The sequence below is a fragment of the Labrus mixtus genome, chromosome 13, assembly GCF_963584025.1.
Source record: "Labrus mixtus chromosome 13, fLabMix1.1, whole genome shotgun sequence".
NCBI classification, from domain to species: Eukaryota; Metazoa; Chordata; class Actinopteri; order Labriformes; family Labridae; genus Labrus; species Labrus mixtus.
The window spans coordinates 6879748-6902222 of NC_083624.1; the positions used below are offsets into that span (position 1 = coordinate 6879748).

Below are 22475 nucleotides of genomic sequence, written 5' to 3' on the forward strand. Positions count from 1 at the left end.
ACTATCAACCTAAAGCACTTCCTAAATTAAACTTGAGCATTTCTGCCGCCCTGTATTTTCTGATTGCATCACAAGGGGGAGACAAACGTCTTTTTTTTTTCTAGAAACATCCTCTCCTTCTGCTCTTTACACCCATCTGGTGGTCAAACACTGTACTTAAAAATGTCCTCTTCAGAGAGAGCTGAAATCTACACAGCCCTGTCATTGACTGGAAACCAAGTCAGGGGTGTACCCCCCCCTCTCACCCAATGACAGCTGTGATTGGCTCCAGCGAGATAATGGATGGCTGTATGAAATATACATATACATGTTAATACAAGTTATTCAAGTAAGAGAAGATGTTGTCACTTGAGATAAAGACAGTCGTTGTTCCCTTTATAAAACTAAAGATCAAACATGAAACCTCTAAAGAGTGAAGGGCTTTCTAAAGAGGACTTTAACTGCCGTCTTTTTGAAACTGCAGATAGCTCAAATACCTGCAGGCTAAATATAACAGTTAATAGATTAAGACACTCAGAGTGATGAAAGAGAGAGGACAGGCAGGCAGAATCTGGAAGCAGCCGTTTCAGTTTGTTGTATGCTTCAGTTCTTCAAGTCTCTGCCTCATTTTTTAAAACATTTCATTTATCAACAAATATAAAGATAGATTTGTGTCGGTCTGCAGTAAAGCATGAGTCCTCTCTTTGCCTACTTCTGTACCGCAGATGCTGTTGCAAGTCGACAAGAAAAAAAGGCAAGGACACAAGCATAAAGAAGTGTTAAAACGGGCTCAAACCGAAAGATTAGGACGAACAGATGCCCCCCCAAAACAGCCCATATCTAAGAGTTCCTCAGAAACAGGAAGTGTGTCATAAGTTTTTTAGAGGTACTGCCAATGAAAGGCTTCTGATCCAACCTTCACAACAGGGTCCTAAGACGCTGACTAGACTCTTCTCCTCTGTCGCCCCCCGGTGGTGGAATGAACTTCCAAACTCCATGTGATCTGCAGAGTCCCTCTGCACCTTTAAGAAAAAGCTAAAGACCCAGCTCTTTCATGAATACCTACTAACTTAATGATGATGGTCTCCATATTATTGATGATGATGATGATAATGACAATGGTTTTTGTTTGATAACGACGACTTATAAGATGGTTTCTATACTGATTAGAGCTCTCAAGAACTGCCCTCAATGTTGTGCTTTGCCTCTGGTCACTTCCTGTCAGCACCTGTGTGTCCAATCAGACTCAAAGCTGATCGTTTGCTCTTACTGACGTTGTTCCCTTTTTTCTAGATCCTTGCTTGTGTTGTTCTTACTCTCTGATGTACGTCGCTTTGGATAAAAGCGTCTGCTAAGTGAATTGTAGGTGCTGGACATAGCCAGGGAGAACAGCTACAGAAGAGTCTCTGGAACAATTAATGAAAAAATCCAAGGACAAAAGAAATAACAATAAAAAAAAAAAAACATGTGAGGTCAAAGACAAGATGGGAATTGGTCAAGTATGCACGGCATGGGAGTTCATGGGGTCAGTGAGTGATGACCTCTGAGGTTTTAGGCTCTGACAGAGTTCCTGTGAGAACCAACAAACACAGAAATGTTGTTTGTCCCCACGCGGAAAGAAATGCTCTTGGCCTTGTTGTTTTAAGTGTCTCGAAGGAATGACTTAACACTGCGCCCGGGAGCCCAAATAATGTCAGACAACAATTTCAACACGCATCCAGACAAATCCCGGGCAGATAAGTGTGAGATAAAAAAGGCCTCAGATGAACCCATATAACTGGTGCATGTGTGTGTGTGTGTGTATTTGTGTGTGTGGTAGAGCTTTGTCTACTGGAACAGAACAAGTGTGTTTTGTCTTCTGCTTCGTCTCGACCCTGCAGCTGCTGCATATAGAGCACACATCAGACACACAACAGTGCTGTCAAAACAACTCAAACTCCATGACGACCAGGCGGGTGTGTCTCATCAGGGTGGGCTCTGAATTTCTACATTCATACATAAAAACTGCAAGAAGAGTGGACCAATCAACATTAATATGCTCAGACAGGAAACAATTATTTAAAATATTTGCCACAATAGAGTCGCTATTCTGATTCTGCAGTACTTCATATAACAGAGAAAACAAAGTCAACCTTATATAGATAGAAAGGCAGGAATCCCCACTCAATTGCTTCATTCTAAAGAGCCTTAAAAACTCCTTATAATATATAACAATAAAGCCCAGTTGACCGAGGGACCTATATGTCAGACACTGAGGACGTCTATCAGATCCACTGCACAGAACAGAGCTTTGAAACAGTCTGTAACCGAGCTCAACCTGTACGCTTTGAGCGTAACACTTTGACGTTTAGCTTGTAGAACATTTGCAAATATTAGCTTGATAAGATGAAAAAGCCTGACACACTTTTCTGACTCTTGAGAAATGTAAAACAGTGTGTCCCGATGTGACATCATTTCAGCCCTAAGACCAGATCACAACAGAGACCTCTAATCCTTTTCATCCTTATTTCTTCTTCTTCTGATTCTCAAGAATCCAGATCATAGATTTATTTGATCCTGCAGCCAGTGTCCTTAACAATCAAATTACATGTCCTCTTATGTTATGTTGATTTACAACACTTGCACTCAAGTGTTGTAAATCATAATTTGTGTATAAAGGGAATTAATCAAGCAGACTTATTTTCTATAAAGACAAATGATTTGGTCAATTGAACAATTTTCATTACACTTAGAGGGAGTAACAGAGGGGAGGTTTAAAGATGGATGAATCTGTTTTATTGTAATCAAAGAGTCGTATATCTGAAATAATCTGTGTGTTTGTGTGTTTATGTGCAGGTGTGTATGGAGGTGTGTATGGAGGTGTGTATGGCTGGCAATAGACATGAAAGTGCATACTGTAAAAGATCCTTGTCTGAAGTACTTCTATGGTACACTACTGGTTTGTATCTTTCTACATGACATTAAAACAGGGCTGATAAATACGTTCTTCTTCTTTTTGACTTGTGTGACTTTTGTGTGTGTGTGTGTGTGTGTGTGTGTGTGTGTGTGTGTGTAGACTTGAATCATTACCCCCCTGACCTAAAACATCACTTCTCAGTCTCAGAATTCTTTCAAGGAAAAAACGTTTCATTTTGTCAAACACCCCTCACCCCCCAGCACACACATATTACACACTCCTACCTATACTTTGAGGGCTACTTGTTATAATTGATTGATTGTTTCCATGACCTCTCTCCTGAGCTCACCCCCCCCCCCCCCCCACAAACACTTTAATTACCATTCCTCCACAGCTTCACTTCCTTCATACCTCCCTACTCCCCTCTCTTATCTGCTTACTTCCACCCAGCATTTCTAACTCTCCTCTCCTCTTAACTTTTTTAGTGCTCCCACATCCTTCAGCTTCTCTTCATGACCTCTCTTTTCTTGGTATTCTTAACCTTCCTGTCCCTGCTGGGTGGAGAGCGACAACAAGTAAACCAATAAATCAAGAGTGGAGGAAAGAAGTGCAGAATGAAGATGAAACCATTAGAGGCATAGAAACTTTCTAAATCTATCATAGTACAGGGTTCCCACTCTTTTCCAGAGATCATTTTCCAGGACGTTTTCAGCGATGATCGAGCTGGTATGACAGTCCGTGATCGTGCCACACCAATATTAACATCTTTAACAAGGTTAACCACACCCACTGTGAGCTACCGCCACAAAGGTATGTTGATGTGCTGACCTCAAACTAGGGGTGCAGAAATGCTAAATTTACTCTAATCGATTACTCTTCCCATTGTTAAAGCGAGTACTCGAGTAATCGTTTTGTAGTTCTTTTTTTTTCTGTGATTCTTTTCCCCCACGTGAGGCCCCGCCCCCAACTATGACGCAATGCCGACTGTATCTATTCATTAATCTGAATCTTCGGGATTTTAATAATTGTTAGTAATAGGCCTACTTTGTATTAACGTTCAAATTAGGACATTTCTTACTTCAACAGACAGCAAACCTCAAATAAACGATTAGTAAACGATCGGGTACCGTTTGCACCCCGACCTCAGACTGAGGAGAAAACACAACTCTACCTGATAGTCGTTTCCACAATTTACTCTCATGATGTTTTCTCTCTTTTTGTGAAGGATCTTTTCGCTCCATCCTCTCAACTAAATTGTAAATAAATATCCACTTTTGACACGAGGAGGAGGCGGAGCCATAACATTATCTATAGACTTCCATTCAGTCTGCGTTGTGGATTAATGTAACAAATAAATACTTTTATTAACGTGTGGCGATGAAAATGTCCAACCCTGTAGGAGAGTGTTGGAATAATTTTCCAGGACAACACGTGATTTTCCATGACATTTTACTTTTTCTCTCAATTTCCAGGTGTTTTCCAGTGCTGGAAAATGAGTCAACTGTTTTCCAGGTTTTCCAGGACGAGTGATAGTAAAATACTGAACTTGTGTTAACCCTGAAATCTGGATCAGAGGAAGCGCAGGTCTCTTCAAACAGACATGTCCTAGAATCCACTACAGGACATGCATGTCTGTGTAGGTCTGCGTTCCTCTCTGTCTTTGAAGGCCGGTCATGACTTTACCAGATTATGAAGCTCAAGGGACACACGTTGCCCTCTGTAGCTGTCTGAGCCTCTTTTATTTTTCTTCCTGTCACAGCTTGCTAACGTCATATCTTCAGCGCCTTGTCTCGTGAGCTTCATAATGGGAGACGTCGAGCCATGAGTCAGTGGCCCAATCTACTGAAGACCACAAGGGGAAGAGGAGGAAATGAGGTAGATCACAGCTGACCCATGATCTCAGAAGGTTTGACCTCTGGATGGAGACATGAAGCTTTTTGTCCCAAAGACAGTCGAGTCAAGACATTTTTTATGTAGAGCCTAAAAGAAAAACAAAGCAAGGATGTCACAGGATGCTTTAAAGTCTGCGCAGAAATGTGTTTCCCGGCTTTCTTCAGCTTTCAGTTAAGATGAAAACAAAACAAGTTAGAAGGGCTTTCTGTGTTCATTAGTGGTGCAAGGAGCACAGTTAATCCACACATCATATGGATTACCCTTTACTGTCGTGAGCAGACAGAAATCACACAGTAAGAGAGTATAAGTAGTGCGTGTAGACACTATGAAGATCTGATATAGAGAACAAACCATATGATGTATTTCTGTAGGCCAACCCTGAAGTAGCATCTCCATGAGGTCTAACGAGAATTCTCCTCTGGGATATTTTCATTGGATTTTGGATCATTGCAGAAAATAATCTCTGTGCCAAACACACGTTTCTGAAGCGTAGGCGTTTTGTTCAGCAGGATAATCTTCACAGATGAACGCCATTTTTATGATGTTTGAAGCGTTAATGCGCCCGACAGAAGTAAAAAGCTAACGTTATGCTACAAGCTAACTACACCACGGTGGGATGATTGTGACGTCACTAGCGTTGCGCTTCAGACGATCTCCGATAAACTAATCCACGTAGCTTAATAAATAGTTTACTAACATAATATTCACCTTAACCTAAAGATTAAACCTACAGGAGACATCTCCGACTAGTGAGAGAGTTCACGGCCTCTGTGTCCGGCGTGATGACGTTTAATGCCCGACAACCGCTGTAGTCACATTTAGCCACTTGTTAGCAACCACCTTTTTAAAGATGAGTAAAAACTTCAAACTTCACAAGTGGGGGTATTACCTAACGTAGTTTATGTGGTCTAACAAAACACCAACATCTCTTCAGCTTGTGTTAACCACAGAACCTTATTTCAGGCGTCTAACCACAAACCCATTCAAAATCCCCGTTGACTTTTAGACGTTATCAAATGCTAACTTACTTCCGGGTTTTAGGACTCGTTCCTGTAGCGCTCTATACAACTAAAACCCGGCTCACACTGCAGGAGATTTAAAATCCCATTTTGAATTGGGGTAGCATCACATACGTAAAGGAGAATCTTAACAGATATTCAGAAATAAAAGGTGTTAAAGAAAGAGGATATCTGGACATTACACAGCACATGAGGGTTATTGGTTACAGACTGGAGGAAAGACTATAAAAAGCAATAAAACACCGGCCTTTCCCACACTGCTCACTGCTCAGCCAACTGGTGTCTGCTTTTTATCCCATCACCTCTCACCTCATTTCAGGGGCATAAAACACCACACACACACGCACAGAAACACTGGCTGAAGGTGAACAAAGGGACCAAGGGTGACGTGTGGGGTGATGCTGATAGTGAATAAAATTCCTCTTTTCTTTTTGCAAGAAGCCAACAATACTGATAAAAAAACCAAAGGTGATATAAATGTGAAGTCACTTCTCCCGAATCCCATTTTTACCACAGAATTATTTATCTTTTCCAAGGATGAACCCTGACTTTAAGATTCTCTTTATCGCTGACAAGAGCTGCCTCTTTTGCAGCTGCAGGAATGTGTGAGGGATGATTTTGGACAGTCTCTGCGTCAAACTTGTGACGTGAGAAGCCAAATGACGGAAGAGAAAGCCGAGGCTCACAGCTGAGTTAAGACCGAAGAATTCATTGAATGTCAGGATGCTGCCCAGGAGAGGGAGCTGGATGGAGCTTCATCACAATTAAGTCCAGTCTTAAGTTCTTTTAAAGGCTTTATATGTGATTTTTTTTGATCCAGCAGATGTCGCCCTTGAGCACCAGCATGAAACCAAAACAACTCGCGCTGCATTGTTGTGTTAGCATGCTAATGCTAGCGATCTTTATTATGCTCGTATCTTCACACTGCATGTAAATTTACCTGAAATGAGCGTGATCTAGAAACACAGTTAAGCAGTGAGTACAGTATGTTATTCTTCTTTTCTCTAGTCCCTCAATTAAACAACTTCTATACGCAAGGGGAGGAGTCAGCCGGCCGTCCCGGCGATGTAAACAAAGTGAAGATAGGACTCTGAAAACTCTGAAAACATCACAGACAGTGGGACTCGGGTGTTACACCCATTGTAGACAGTCTTGACTCACAGAGTTATTTTCAGAGGATATACTTGATTTCTATTATATTTAAGTGTGAAAAATCACATATAAAGACTTTAATGTTTGTAGTCTAAACATGTTTAGTTTGTTTTCCCCTAACGACACATGTACAGTATATGTCCATAGTAAGAGCTTTTCCTACAGTTGTAAGTAGAGCTGTATTTCTTTATTGACATATTTACTGCGTTCATTTGGTAAAATATTCAAGACGTGCGACCCATACCAAGAAATCTCTGGGAAAACCCTTCCACTCAGCATAAACCCTCTGTCCTCCCTCTGTGTGGACGTGGGTGTGTTTGTATTTCTCATTCCTGAAACACAAATCTATTAAAAGTCCCCCCCCCCCCCTGCCTGACACCATAAATTTTATCTGGACCCAGACTGTCCCCGGGGGGTGGACGGTTTGGGAATGACCCGCTAACAACAGGATGGGAACACGCAGCCCAGTGCAGGAACCTCTGACCTCAGAGGGGAATAAAATAATTCAATAAACAACTGGGCGGAAGCACCCCTGTTATTCTATCTGTCTGTCTGTCCCCAAAAAACTGGGACACTGGAGGACGTTTTGTAACTCTTTTTTTTTTTTTTTTTACACAAGACCGGAAAGAGTAACTGATGACATCATTAATTCAAAGATGAAAGAAGTGTCGACACAGATCTGATGACTGAAACACAGATAAGGTAAGGAGTCAAAAACAAAACAAAAAGTTACAGACTTATTCATTAATATTTAATTATATGAACTGAATGATGTTCGTATAATTAACCGTCGCCCCAAATGGAGCCTGTTAATAACATAAGATGATGAAAATACAAACTGCTCCTCAAGACAGATTTCAGGAACATTGAATTCACACTTTTTTCAAACATTGTTAGAACCTAAAAATCTGGACGGCAAGCCCTCCTGTTGTGAATGTGTAAACTCTGTCTCCTCAGAAATAACACTGGAAGGAAGACTGATGCTATGCAGTGTGAATAATTATTCTGTGATGTCATCAGTGTGGGACAGATCACACAACACTCACTCATGTAAACTCCTCCTGATGAACTGAACCACGATGAAGGTCTCTGTGAGCTGCACGATGAAGATGTTCACTTTATTATCATGAGGGATGTGGACCAATGAATGTATGCTGTCTCTGCTCCCACTCTCACTCTCTCCACAATTCCTCTCTCTCTATACCTGTCCCATCAAATAAAAGCCAAAAAGACCCCCCCCCCACACACACACACACACATCCAATTTTCTTCTTCTTCTTCAAAAAACAATGATAGCAACAAAAATTAGCTGGATTGACTGATCCTGGAAGAAGTGGATTCCCTAAATAGTATTATTCTAATCTAGATTAAACTTTATGAACAATCTGCCGCTGCATATTTACACCTCTGCTTATGTGGCCAATCAGTGCATGAGAACTGTTAGACCATTTATAAGACACAGCATCCCTAATCCCTTAAGTCAAAATGTTGGAAGACGGGCGGTTTGAACCGGCCGACAATCACTTTGAGCGAGGTTCCCTTTGACTTACTCAGCTCTTTTTTCTGAACAGATCTGCTTCCTGTAAACTACAGAGGAGACGAGAACAAGAATGAATGTAGAGAAAGAGGCTGAAGCTGAAGAAAGAAGAAAGGATGTCATGCTGAAAAGAATGAATTATGGATTATGGAAGAAAATGTGATAAATGGGCAGGAAGGAGGAGGAAGTGTTAAAGAGTGATTTAAAAAAAGGAAGAAAGGAAAAAAGAAAGTGAAGAAGACTAAGACAGATTTACTGGATGTGAGGAAAGAAAGATATATCATGAGATATAGAGGGGAGAAGAAGAAGAAGGGAACGAGAGAAATGATGGAGTATGGAAGGAAGAGAAAAGGCCAAAATGGTGAATTACAGAACATGAAATGTCGGCCCTTTTCTCTCAGACTCCCACAATCAGGCTCAGACACTTTGGTGGATTTGGTCCCACTCCTCTGTGACCCAGCTCACTCACATGTTTTTCTTGGATACATTTTTCTTGGACTAATTTCCTGAAGATCGACATCCCTTCTATTATGCCCAGGGGGGAAACGGGGCTCAGCTCCCCTCGAGGGTTTAAAAAGGGGGGGGATATCAGAGGTTAGGAGGGAGGCCTGAGGGGGGGGACAAAGAGGGTCCTCAACTGGATGCCCTGAGGAGGACTCGGGCAGGATAAATAAACGGCTGGAGATGATGTTTAGATATCTATTAGAGTGTGTTTAGATCTCCTGGTTGAGGGTCAGGAGGTCAGATTTCTGAAGCTCTGGCTGGAGGAAAACGGTCACATAGTGCTGATATAAAAGTGATATGTTGGAAGTTGCAGGGAAAAATCTACACACAGGTGTAACAGCAAATGTTAAAAAATAGTATCTAATGAATAACTATCCATGGCCGAGATAAACCTACAACCAAATGAATGAAAACATCTCTCAGACCGGGTGCAAAAACACATTCCTCTACTAGAGGGATAAAACGCTTGACGTTCAGGCAAACATCTGTCATTTCTTGTCACTTGCTTTGTTTTTCATGGAGGTCTGCTGCTCCTCTTGGTTTAGCAATCCAGATCCAGAGTGCGGTTTGGCAGCATTGGGACACAAGCGTTGGGACACGCATTGGTTTATATTAGAATTAATGTGCTTAGACGGCCTGAGATAATTTTTTCTGAACGCACACATGTTGTCTTTCTCACAGATCACGTGCTCACACATGTGCCAAGAGATCTGACAGCATCCAGAAAGGATTCAGAGAGGGCTAATGACCAGTGGTTATACTCAAGTGTGTGTGTGTCTGGGTCTGGATGTGCTGAGGGGTGTGTGTTGAAGATCAAGACTCAAAGGGGGGGATCCCAGGCTGAGAACAGAACAGCTTGGTCCTCTAGTTATCCCAGGGGGTCTCAGGGGCCGGACACCTGTGCTATTGCCTCACGTTAGAGGAATGAGACGTCCCAGCACACGTGTCTAAACAGGACACAGCTGCAGCCTGCATGTGTGTGTATGCGTGTGTGTATGTGTGTGTGTGTGACAAGTGAAACGTCTCAAATGAGGTGTTGCCCTCACCTCAGAGACCAACCACCTGTGAGCCTGAATGTCTGCACATAATGAAGTCCATGATGAAGTCTATAATCCCACAGTAACGTTTATCACTGAGATTATAACTCCATCACAGCTTCCATACAGTCGATCGCCCTGCACGCACCGACCTCACTCGATTTCTGAAACAAAGCTGTTATGTGACATTGTAGACGCACCCAAGGGTACAGAGGTATGTATGGTCAATTTAATGGAGTGTAACACTTTAACACGCAATGGAACGTTGATAAAGTGTGAGAAAAAAAAAAGTTTTTTGGGTCGTTATACAAATAATAATAATTTAGTGCTTCAAGGATTTGTTGATAGTCCATCAGAAGAAGAAAAATGCTGAATTTAACTTGTATATAATGTTATGCTGTAGTGTGCTAAAGATCAAATGTGCAACATATACACTGGCTGTTTAGCCACTCAAATGTTAAGCAATGCCATCTTTAAAAAAAAAAAAATCTCAATGAATTTGGCACTTAGGAATTGCAAAGGGTGGTTTTCAGTATTTAAGGACTACAGACTAAATGAACACTTTGTAAAGAAAAATTCAGATTATATTTATAACACCAGCATTCTAATCTGCACAGCAATGTACACAACAAGCTAATGTTTGGAATATTTACCATGTAAGGAGGTGTCAAGTAACGAAGTACAAATACTTCGTTACTTTACTTAAGTAGAAATTTTGGGTATCTATACTTTACTGGAGTAATTATTTTTCAGCCGACATTACATTACATTACATTACATTACATTACATTTTCACGCAATTATCTGTACTTTCTACTCCTTACATTTTAGAAATCGCCTCGTTACTCCTATTTTATTTCGGCTTGTTTTCATTCTGGCTTTTCATCGTTCAAAAAAACCACAAAAAAACAAAAAACCTAATTTGATTGTGGGTGGATGAGGAGTATAAACATATACCATTCTGACACGCTGTGGCCCGGCCTAAGCTTTTGTCCTTAATGGCATTTTTTTCCCCTTACATTACTTTTACTTTTATACTTTAAGTAGTTTTGAAACCAGTACTTTTACACTTTTACTTGAGTTGATACTTCAACTTCTACAGAAGTATTTTTAAACCCTAGTATCTATACTTCTACCTGAGTAATGAATGTGAATACTTTTGACACCTCTGACCATGTCTTAGTAAGGCATCTTAGTAACTTAAAATGTAAAACTTCAAAGGCATTAATCTTTGTCATCCAAGGACCATGGACAGCTACATGGACAGATCCACCCACTTTCCCATAAATGATGTATCAAGCATTTTAAACATCCTAACAAAGTACTTAACAAACAAGCCAAACATACAACAATGAACAGCAATGGGAAAATCCAAGTGTGGAGAACCAGATTTATATTGTAAATACCCAGCTGTGATCTTGGCCCTGACTGACGTGGAGTGCAGCCAGTTACATTATCTTAGGGGATACCCATGTAATCCTCAAGGCCTCATTCTGCACCCATCGACCCACTCAGCTGGCCCGGCCAACGAGCCAATTTTGCCAGTCTGGAAAAGTTTTTCAGTTCCCACATGGGGATGCAACTCCCACTGCAATTCCAGCTGCAGAGCACATTCCGTTATAGTTTGCAAGGGAGCAAATCAGGGCAAAGGTCTGTGCATTGGATGTGCCTTACTGACTGAAGTTACTGCTGCTCAGGTGAAGATCTTGGTTATACATGCAAAATAACATCAAGTTAATCATAACCATCCTTTTGAGGTAGAGGCTTCTGTTAACCTTGACCTCCTACAAGTCACAAATTATTAATTTAGCACAGGAACATGTCACACCTTTGCCATGAGAGACCTTGTTCCTGAGAGAAAAGTCTACATTAACAACATGCATTTCTCAGAAAAAGTGGAATTAAATATGAGTGGAGTTAGAAGAAATTTAATTGTTTCCTCTGCAACCGGCCCCCCGATGCACATTTCACAACCAGGCTTGATGGAGAACACATGGTGTTGCTGTGGTGACCCACAACACTGGTCACATTTTTCCTACAGCCCAGAGGACCCTTTCTGACGACCATAACGTTTCCCCACTGCTCCCTGCTTATTATAGCTAGAGTATGTACTTGTGGTTGTACAATGTTTACAGCTTACAAAGATTTAAACATTTGACTGACATGGAATAAATAGTACGACAGAGGGCCATGTTACTTTTTTTTTTTTTTCAAATTTCGTAAATTTACGAGTTTAATCACGAAATTTGAAAATAAATTTGAATAAAGTGGTAAATTTATGAGTCTAATCTCGTAAATTAACGAGTTCGAGGCCAGCCTGCCCGAAAATTATGAAAGTAGAACTCTTAAAGTCTTTAAAGAATAAAAGAATAAAGTTGTTATTATAGTCTATATAATTGTACACATCAACGGGTGTTACACCCATTGTAGACAGTCATGACTCACAGAGTTATTTTCAGAGGATATACTTGATTTCTACATTTAAGTGTGAAACATCACATTTAAAGACTTTAAACAGAAATTCAAATTCAACCAATCCGACCAGTCTAAAATTAGAAAACACGATGAAAACTGTCAGAAGTGACCAAAGTTCATGAAAATTGTCTGCGGGTGAACAATGTAACTTGGTATACTGAGTGTGGCTAACTTTAGCAGTGCTAGCATTCACACTGTCCTGGTTGATTTGGCAATTTAACCGGACTCATCCAATAAACATTTTATCTCAATTTTGTGGATCAAAACACTTCCTATGAGATGCTATCTGTTCACTGTGCTCGTTTACATCTGGGTCGTAGAGCCAGGAGAACAGGCCCACTAACCTATAGCTACTATTGTTGGGTTGCTGCGTTGCAGTTTGAGCATTCATTTGACCAGCATAAAGCTGTTTGGCTAACTGAACCACTTACAAAAAAAATGACCTTTCTGGATCACTCTGGCATATCTTCGAGGATCTTATGCATCTTCCTATCAAATGTAGGCGTAATCAACATAACATTTTATGGATGGTTCCTGATATCTTGAATTAAAAGACTAAATAATCCAGACTCTTTAAATATTAGGTATCACTCTCAAAAAAAGAAACAATTGTCTTGTAGCTAAGCTCGAATGGCTGCTGTTCGGCCGAGGAGTTTAGGGAAGGATCAATAGTCTTTTGACAGACTTGACATGAAGGACTTGATCGTTACTTTAGCTTTAATTATAGTATTCACTGATTTAAGTATGCTCTCCAAGGTTTGTGTGTACAGTATGTGTGTCTTTTTGAAAAGAGATGCTCCTTTGTAACTCTGCAACAATGGTCCTCCTGTTCCCAAATGGCATCCAGCATCTTAAAATGTGAGAGGGAGCCACTTTTTATTGGCTCTTAAAGCTGGACCTCAGCTGGGTGCAGCACGGCGGGTCAAACTCGGCTTTCACAGTATATAGAAAAAAGAAAAAGAGATGAGGAGAAGAATTTCTTTTGACTGTAGATACAGACTAAGATGTCAGTGGAGAAGTATGCGATCTTGTGATGTCCACTTAGTAAATTATGGGGCACATTTTTGTGTCCAAGTGCTGCAGCGTCTGTGCCTTTTCTTTTTGTTTGTTCCCCTGTAAGTTCGGTTCATCTGTCAAAAGTGAACCAATATTAACCAACGTACATATTTAATGCTGTTTTTTTTCTAATAACAATGTTTGTAAATTGATTTTTGGTTGAACTGAAAATAAGCTAGTTATGATCTTGAGTTGATTTCTCTACTGTTTAGGATGATGTTTCCAGAAGTGGCAGGAATCTGTTTTCATAAAAAGACATACCCTATGCTAAATTTACAAGTGAAACAGCAAGTAAAAAGCAAAGTTACCAGCTAGCTTTCAGAGCATTTAGTTGCTTTTGGGCAAATGTTGGTGGAGACAAAACCAAGGCCAAAGAGAGGGAAGAGTGTTTCCAAAACTTTCACCACTTAATAAAGTGATAGTCAATGTTGAATCAATGTTGAACTGGTACTTTGTTACCGTGCCAAAAATATATTTTAACAATTATTGTGCTTAACATATCCATCTGTATCCCATGTAGGGCTCATTCAGAAGCTATAGGAGGGGTCGGAAGAATCTAACAGACAACATGAGGAATGTGTGAGGTGTGGAGCTTTTACAGGCTAGTTAACAGTTTTGTTTCAACTCGGCATGACTTCAATGCCTCGCTAATTTATTTTACACGTTCACACCATTGCTGAGATATCTTTAAAATTCTTGACCCATGCACACTAACAGCTACCAATGCCATATCTCTCCCAGTACATTACACACACAGAAACAGCTGGGTGCTGTCAGACATCTCCCACTGCTCCCCAGCTTTTATTTTCACACAGGACAAAACCAGCCTGGAATCCCTTCTGAATTCCCCAAATCAGACAATCTAAGACAAGGAAAATCCTCCTACACAAGAGTTTAAGTGATAGCAGCAGGTTTCAGCTTCCATCAACTCCCTTACACTCCTACACATGCACTCTTTTTTTCATATTGGTTCAGCAGTTGGTACTCCTTCAGTAATTGGCACGGTCAAGGTCAGAGTTTAGGAGAGAGAGACTATAGGAATGGAGACTCCTGATTGCAGTGTTGGCTTTAAGGGGCTTACAGACTATAAGCTGCCATTACAAATAATTTCTCCTGCAGATATGTGGAGCTTTGATGCAAACTGCCATGCTTTAATTGCCTGTAAATCAGTTCAATGACAATCTCTCATCCTAAAAGAATCCACTTCTATGACAAGAGATAAATCATGTTTGATCAAAGTTAGAGAGAACCGAAGCAAAAGCAGCTCTCATTGGAGGAGTCCAGCCTGATTTAAGTCCAACGGGTTGCAGAGAGTTCATTTTATTCAAACCACACTGAATATTAAGAGTGTTTCAGAGCGTTTGCTAAACTCAAAATGTCCGCGTTATATTCACATCTTTTCTGTCAGGTGAGAAAACTTGCATCTCAAAGTTGAAAAGAAAAAAATGATTTAGCTTAACTGTGAATGTCGTGCATTTCTGAGTTTTATGATTTGGTTTTTCATAGGTTTTATATTCTGTGAGACTTTAAAAGTCTTAAGCGGTGCCTCCCAAAGTGTGGGCCGCGGCCCCCTGGTGGGCCGTGTGGGTAATGCAGGTGGACCGCAAAAAAGCCCTCCCCCAATTTTAAAAATAAAAGAAATATCACAATAATGATGATTTACCATGAGTCAACCCTTTAGGTGATTAGTAAGGCGTGTCATGACTATTCATGGACATAATATCACATAATATTTTACTATCTGTTCAGTAAACTTTCCTGTCTTTCTTGCCATAATATCATGTTGTCATGTCCAATAATTTACCCTAACTGAAAGTGATAGTTGTAGTCATAACTTTTTATTTTATAACGAGCCCCGGAGTCATTTTGTATTTCAGAGCGGGCCGCGGCAGTCTTAAGTTTTGGAAAGGCTGCTCTAAAGGTTATGTTCCTCCAAACAAAGCCAGAACCTGAAAACCACCAGAACCTTTGGTCCTGTAGTGAAAATACATCTCAAGGGCTGTTTGATCTTTCTACAGCATGATTCTTCCCTGTGACGACAAACTGTCTCAGAGCAGCCAGGGAAGTACATGACAGTCATGGGCACTGGGTTCAGAGCTTAGGTACAAACTTGTTTTCATGGAACAAGGAAATCTTTGCCGTTTATAGCTGCAGCCGAAACACACAGACGATCTTGTTCCCACAAAAAAAACAAAAAACGAGACTGTCTATATTAAAAAAAGATCAGTGGACCGTCATTGTGCTCCGCTTCCTGAGACGCGTGTCATTTCCTGTTCTGCATCAGCTCTGACGGCTTTTTCCCATGATGGAGAAGACTTCATCTCCATATCTGTATAGAGTCTATAATGTTGACCCGATATGTTCCTCTGTCCGTGGTTCTCTATCGTTTTTTTCTCGCTGTGGCCTCTGTAAAGGTCGAGCAAAGACACTGAACTCATGGAGGTGAACGCTTAAGAATCTTTAAACCCTCGTTTCTCTTTCTCCATCAGACCCGGAGCCACTCCCTTGTTTCAAAGAACTGAAGATGGAAAAAAATCCCAGCACACAATAGAGAGCATTGATCTGCTCAACATGTTTTCTGCTGCAGACTCAGGGCGCCTTGTGTTCATTTTCTCATGCTGCCGGGTTTTTCAGGCGCGTTTAACAACACCACCTTATCCTGCAGGACCTGGGTATTTTATCCCTTTATTTTTTATTAGTTGAACTTTCTTAGTTTAGATGCCAACTCTGTTATGTGATTTCAGTATTGCTCATGTCTTTTGAACTTCTACAGACGCCTCATGTGAGCTAATTTGTTTTCTTGTTCCTCCAGTATGGTGTTTTATTACAAATCTCAGGAGAACAATCCCCTAATGATGGAAAGAAAACATGAAGGACTTCTGGCAAAGTGCTGTGGGGAGTTTGATATTTTTCACTTTTTACACCTGCGATGTGTTTACTGCCAGAGGAGTGGGTGGTAAAGCTAAAGAGTCAGATTGCCAAATCTCTGTTCCCCCCCCCTCCACGCAGAAAATACATCAAATGAATGTGTTCAGTCCACACAAACAATCAGTTTCATTCTAAACATCCTTCTCTCAAACTGTCTGTCTGTCTGGTCTTTTTTTGCACTCTATGAACATCTCCCTTTTTTTGTGTGGGATTGGAATTCTAGCATTCATTCATAAATTACCTCATATAACCCTTTATCCACAGAAAAATAATTCATTTCCATGCACTCTCTGCGTCGCCGCAACTTTTCAGCTTGCAAAAGAATGCTTCAAATATGGCTTGTTTGCCAAATAAATATTACTGCTTGTTTTTTGGACACAAACATTCAGTGTTGGGTGGGAAGGGAGGGAGGGAGGTTGGGGTGGGATATATTGGGGGAATTATTTTCCTTGCCCCCCTTCATTTGCCATTTTTCTTTACTTATTTGTATACTTTCTGTGTTGTGGTAATCCAGGGGAGAGAGATGATTCAATCTTTGTTTGCCCCTTTTGTCTGCTGTTTTCATCCCTTCTTTTGAAATGTATTGTATAAGGAATTATGTATATGATATACTGTATATGATTCTCCTCTCCTGTATATTTGTGTATTTGTGGGCTGTTGTTAAAACCGCAACATCTTGTTCTTCCTTTATTGTAAGTGACAATGTTTAAACATAAATAATAAAAAATGTATCACAAAAAAAAAGAAGATTTCAATACTCAAAACTACGACGTAAGATAAATTGTGAAAAGAAATGCTTGAAATATGGTTTGTTTGCCAAATAAATATTACTGTTTTTTTTCTTGGACACAAACATTCACTTCTTAGAATGCATCTCTTCAAAGCTTGGCTGCTTTGCTTCTTGCAGTAAGCTGGCAATCAGAGCTGAACATCTTACAGGGGGTCTGATGAAATGAGCACCAGTCATCAGTCTGTTGTATTTCCTACCTTTCTTGCAATTACCAAAGTCCAAAGTGAGTACTCATGCCCATAAAAGTTCTTTGGTAAAAGCCCTTAAAGCCAGGGACAAAACTAAAAAACCTAACATTGACATATGATCAATTTTTTATTTTATTTTTTTATTAATTATATTTTATTTGCTTTTCTTGACGAGAATACATCAAAATAAACACAGTATACAAACTTTGGTGTCAGTTAACAATAGTCTTTAGCCTCCTTTTAAATCGTCCATTCTCTTCAGACTTTGTGATGGGTTTTAAAGTCCACTTTTTTCCATTTTCCTTGGCATGCAGATTGTTGTAGTCTTAAATTGTGTGTAAAGTTCTCCATATCATGTTGTTTTTCCACAATGTATATGATCTTATTTTAAAGTTGTTTTGGCATCTTTGTTTTATGAAGAGATGTCCCTCTTCAGACATCCAGAAACAGGAACATTTTGCAGTTCACCTCATGGATGTAAGACCAATATTCACTTTATTTATGCTCTGTGTTGGTCTCCAATCACTCGTTTGAGAAACGTCTGGTTCTCAAGAGGCTAAATGTTCCTGTTTGTTCACTGACAGCTGTTTGGTTTGAGAGCAGTTTTTACAACCTTTATGGAGAAACGATATCCAAGATAAGAGATACTGTACTTGCACCAATTTTTTGATGTTCTAGGAATGGAGGCTTATTGCAAGAGCAAAACTGATATCTAATCTGATTATAAAGGCATGGAGATAAAAAAGTAAGATTAGGAGATGCTGGATCACCCGCCCCCACCCCCATGTAGCAGCCACAACAATATCTTATCTTACACCCTCATTCAGCCATTAACAACCATCATCTAGTCCCCACAGCTGTGTCAAGTCCTCGCCAATTCAGACAGCTGTGTAGGATCAGGTTGACTCATTCAGTTCTTCAGGGGGAAAGATTTGGAAAGGAAAGTAGACAGAGCAACAAAAAGTGGGTTAGAGGGATGAACACATCTGTGAGAATCCATCTTCTTTTGTTCACAAACAAAGTTGAGCATTTCACAAGGGGGACTTTTGTATGAAACAAGGGTAAATATTCCAATGAGTCAGAGTCAACAAGACTAGAAAAGAAAAAATGTCTAATGCCTGGCAGTCAGTAGATGCTCATCTTCAAGTTACAAAATAGTTCAAAAGCTAAATCTCCATTGGAAATAAATGTTTGTACATTTCACATTTAGCCGATCTGATATGTTAGGTATGTAGGACCAGAGACCAGAGTTTGCTTTTACTTCTTTGTAGGAGCCAATTTAGTGTGTGTGTGTTTATGCATTGTATTTCAATGGGTTTTTTATTTCTTTAAAGGCTTTGTATGCGATTTTTTGATCCAGCAGATGTCGCCCTTGAGCACCAACATGAAACCAAAACAACTCGCACTGCATTGTTGTGTTAGCATGCTAATGCTAGCGATCTTTATTATGCTCGTATCTTCACACTGCATGTAAATTTACCTGAAATGAGCGTGATCTAGAAACACAGTTAAGCAGTGAGTACAGTATGTTATTCTTCTTTTCTCTAGTCCCTCAATTAAACAACTTTTATACACGAGGGGAGGAGTCAGCCGGCCGTCCCAACGATGTAAACAAACTGAAGATAGGACTCTGAAAACTACACAACATCACAGACAGTGGGACTCGGGTGTTACACCCATTGTAGACAGTCATGACTCACAGAGTTATTTTCAGAGGATATACTTGATTTCTACATTTAAGTGTGAAAAATCACATATAAAGCCTTTAAAATATTCCAAAGAAATGTATCTGAACTTTGTGCTGACTTCACATACAAACAGGAAGCAGCAACAACTGTAAGGTCAGAAACTATCTTATCATCATGGCAGCACGTGTGTGAAGCATGAAGCAGCTCATGCAAAGCCCTGCTCACTCATGCTAAGCTTTTTTATCTAAGATATGTTTAGTCTATGTCTGTCTCACCCGTCTGTCTCTCTGTCTTCTTTCATTTCTCTGCTAATGGCTCTCCCACTCCCAGAGCACTCCTTCCACCCTGACCTCCTCTTTGACAAGAGGTTAAACAACTTTTATACACGAGGGGAGGAGTCAGCCGGCCGTCCCAACGATGTAAACAAACTGAAGATAGGACTCTGAAAACTACACAACATCACAGACAGTGGGACTCGGGTGTTACACCCATTGTAGACAGTCATGACTCACAGAGTTATTTTCAGAGGATATACTTGATTTCTACATTTAAGTGTGAAAAATCACATAGAAAGTCTTTAATTTGGACACTAGGTGGTGATAATTGATCATTTGGGTTAATTGGTCAGGTGATTGGTTGAGTGTTTATATGTCACAGGTGAACAGGAAACGACAACCAACAGTATAATCCCGGAAAAAAAAGTCATCATATCATCATCACGGTTTGTCTCTGCTTCATATGTGACAATAAACTGGAACATCAGAAAGTCATTTAATTTTGGACATTTGTTTATTTTTTCCGCGTCAAGAACTTTCCATACACCTATGCAAGTGACTAAAGGCAAGATGAGAAATTTGGACATTAGATAGTCACTACATTATTTTTTGTCCTGTTTTTAACAAACATTGGCAAGGTCTGACCGGGAATGAAAGTGCATCACTCTCTAGGTACTTTGGCAATGTATGATCTATCGAATCATTCCTTTACGTCTGATTTGGAGAGAGAAAAAGAAAGAGAAAGACACAGTAGGGGAAGGTTAGAGAGGGACAGAGAGAGAGAGAGAGACAGGAGGAAGAGATAGGTGGTCTGCTAACCCTCTGTTAAGCCTTTTGCATCCGTCCGATGTGGAATGTGAAACTTCCTCTCTCTGTCTCTCTTACCGCCTCCTTACAGGGTTTCCTGCATCCACACAGAGCGTGCAGTAGGTCAAAGGTCAGACCTACTGTAAAGTCTGTCTGGAAAAAAAATCGTGCTGAAGTACAGCTGCAGGACTTTTCCTTTCCATTCCTTTCCTCACCTCTGCATTTCCTAAGAAAGCCTCCCTCAGGAGCTGCGCTGATTGTTTAACAAGGAGTTTTTTAAGAGTCAATTTCAGACGTCGAGTTTACCACATCACAGCTGAACAGACATTTTTATGGCTCCTTTGAGCACTCTTTACAAGATAAGAGAAACAAAGGAAACTGTCCAGTTTATGTTCTGGAAGGATTGTTTTGAATGTACTGATGGAAGAATAACTTAATACTACTAATTCAAAACAATAACTTCCTTATTTTTACTCAACTGTTATTACTTTATGTTCTTGAGTTATATTTATGTCTTACTCTTTCGTTTCCCAATGACACCAGCAAAACATGAGGAAACATGTTCCGATCTGATTCCAATATGTACAGATACTGATTCCAATATTTTTTTTATCATGATTAATAATGTTATAGTTGTGTTATATGTAACACTACTCAAAGATTTAGTAAACTCATCATTGCATTTCTTATTGAAAGAGCAAAATAACAATAATATGAAATACAAATGCATTAATATTTAAAGGCTTTATATGCGATTTTTTGGATCCAGTAGATGTCGCCCTTGAGCACCAGCATGAAACCAAAACAACTCGCGCTGCATTGTTGTGTTAGCATGCTAATGCTAGCGATCTTTATTATGCTCGTATCTTCACACTGCATGTAAATTTACCTGAAATGAGCGTGATCTAGAAACACAGTTAAGCAGTGAGTACAGTATGTTATTCTTCTTTTCTCTAGTCCCTCAATTAAACAACTTTTATACACGAGGGGAGGAGTCAGCCGGCCGTCCCAACGATGTAAACAAACTGAAGATAGGACTCTGAAAACTACACAACATCACAGACAGTGGGACTCGGGTGTTACACCCATTGTAGACAGTCATGACTCACAGAGTTATTTTCAGAGGATATACTTGATTTCTACATTTAAGTGTGAAAAATCACATATAAAGCCTTTAAAATATTCCAAAGAAATGTATCTGAACTTTGTGCTGACTTCACATACAAACAGGAAGCAGCAACAACTGTAAGGTCAGAAACTATCTTATCATCATGGCAGCACGTGTGTGAAGCATGAAGCAGCTCATGCAAAGCCCTGCTCACTCATGCTAAGCTTTTTTATCTAAGATATGTTTAGTCTATGTCTGTCTCACCCGTCTGTCTCTCTGTCTTCTTTCATTTCTCTGCTAATGGCTCTCCCACTCCCAGAGCACTCCTTCCACCCTGACCTCCTCTTTGACAAGAGGTTAAATGTGTGACTTTCAGCACTTAAACTGTACCAAAGTGTGATAAGTATTTCAAGCTAATGAGTTCCAGCTGCACAGTCGTCCACATAATGCTCATGTCAAACTCTTGCACTGATGTTGCCATAACTCATTCATATTGCATTGTTGTGATACTTTGATTTCCAAATTTAGGTCATGATGACAAATAGAGGTCACTGAAAACTAAGATAACAACTTAGTTCACAGGTTGTCATAAACAAATCACAACAAACAAATCCCTCTCTTTCAGACATTTTCCAACCCTGTCTCTAGCACGTAGCCCCAAGATAATTTGTCCAAAACTGATCCAGGTCGTGGTACCTCACAGCTTCACAGACCTGGTAGAGGTTCATGAAGACATTTCATGTTTCCTCCAAAAGGTTTCTTCTGTCCTTAACTGACTGGTGGACGTAGAACTATAAGCCTCTGTGATTCAGATTTCTGTAGTCGTCTAATTTCTTGGCTGTCCTTTCATATTTTTACACCCGCTGTAAAGTATCCATCCCAAAATGTGAAGCAAGATGTCTGTGAAGGTTCTCAGTCATCCTCATCTTTGTAATTAAATAAACTCCACAGAGGCTTTATTTTAGCTCTTTCAGTTTAAAACTGAGGAAGCCTTTCAGAGGAGGGGTGTAATGTCTTTAGGAACCTGAAACAAGTCCAGCTGCCTTTTGGATTGAGTTTTGAATTTTCATTAAAATATTTTTTTTGAAAAAGGAAGCTAATTACTCTAAAACAACTTGGTGCTGTTGATTAAAGGGATACTTC

General features: G+C 40.0%; 1 protein-coding gene across 1 annotated transcript in view; it reads right to left on the bottom strand.

Annotated features, from left to right (window-relative positions):
* col4a2 (collagen, type IV, alpha 2) overlaps positions 1-22475 on the bottom strand; it is a 70392-nt gene that overhangs the window by 23631 nt on the left and 24286 nt on the right. The window lies entirely within an intron of this gene.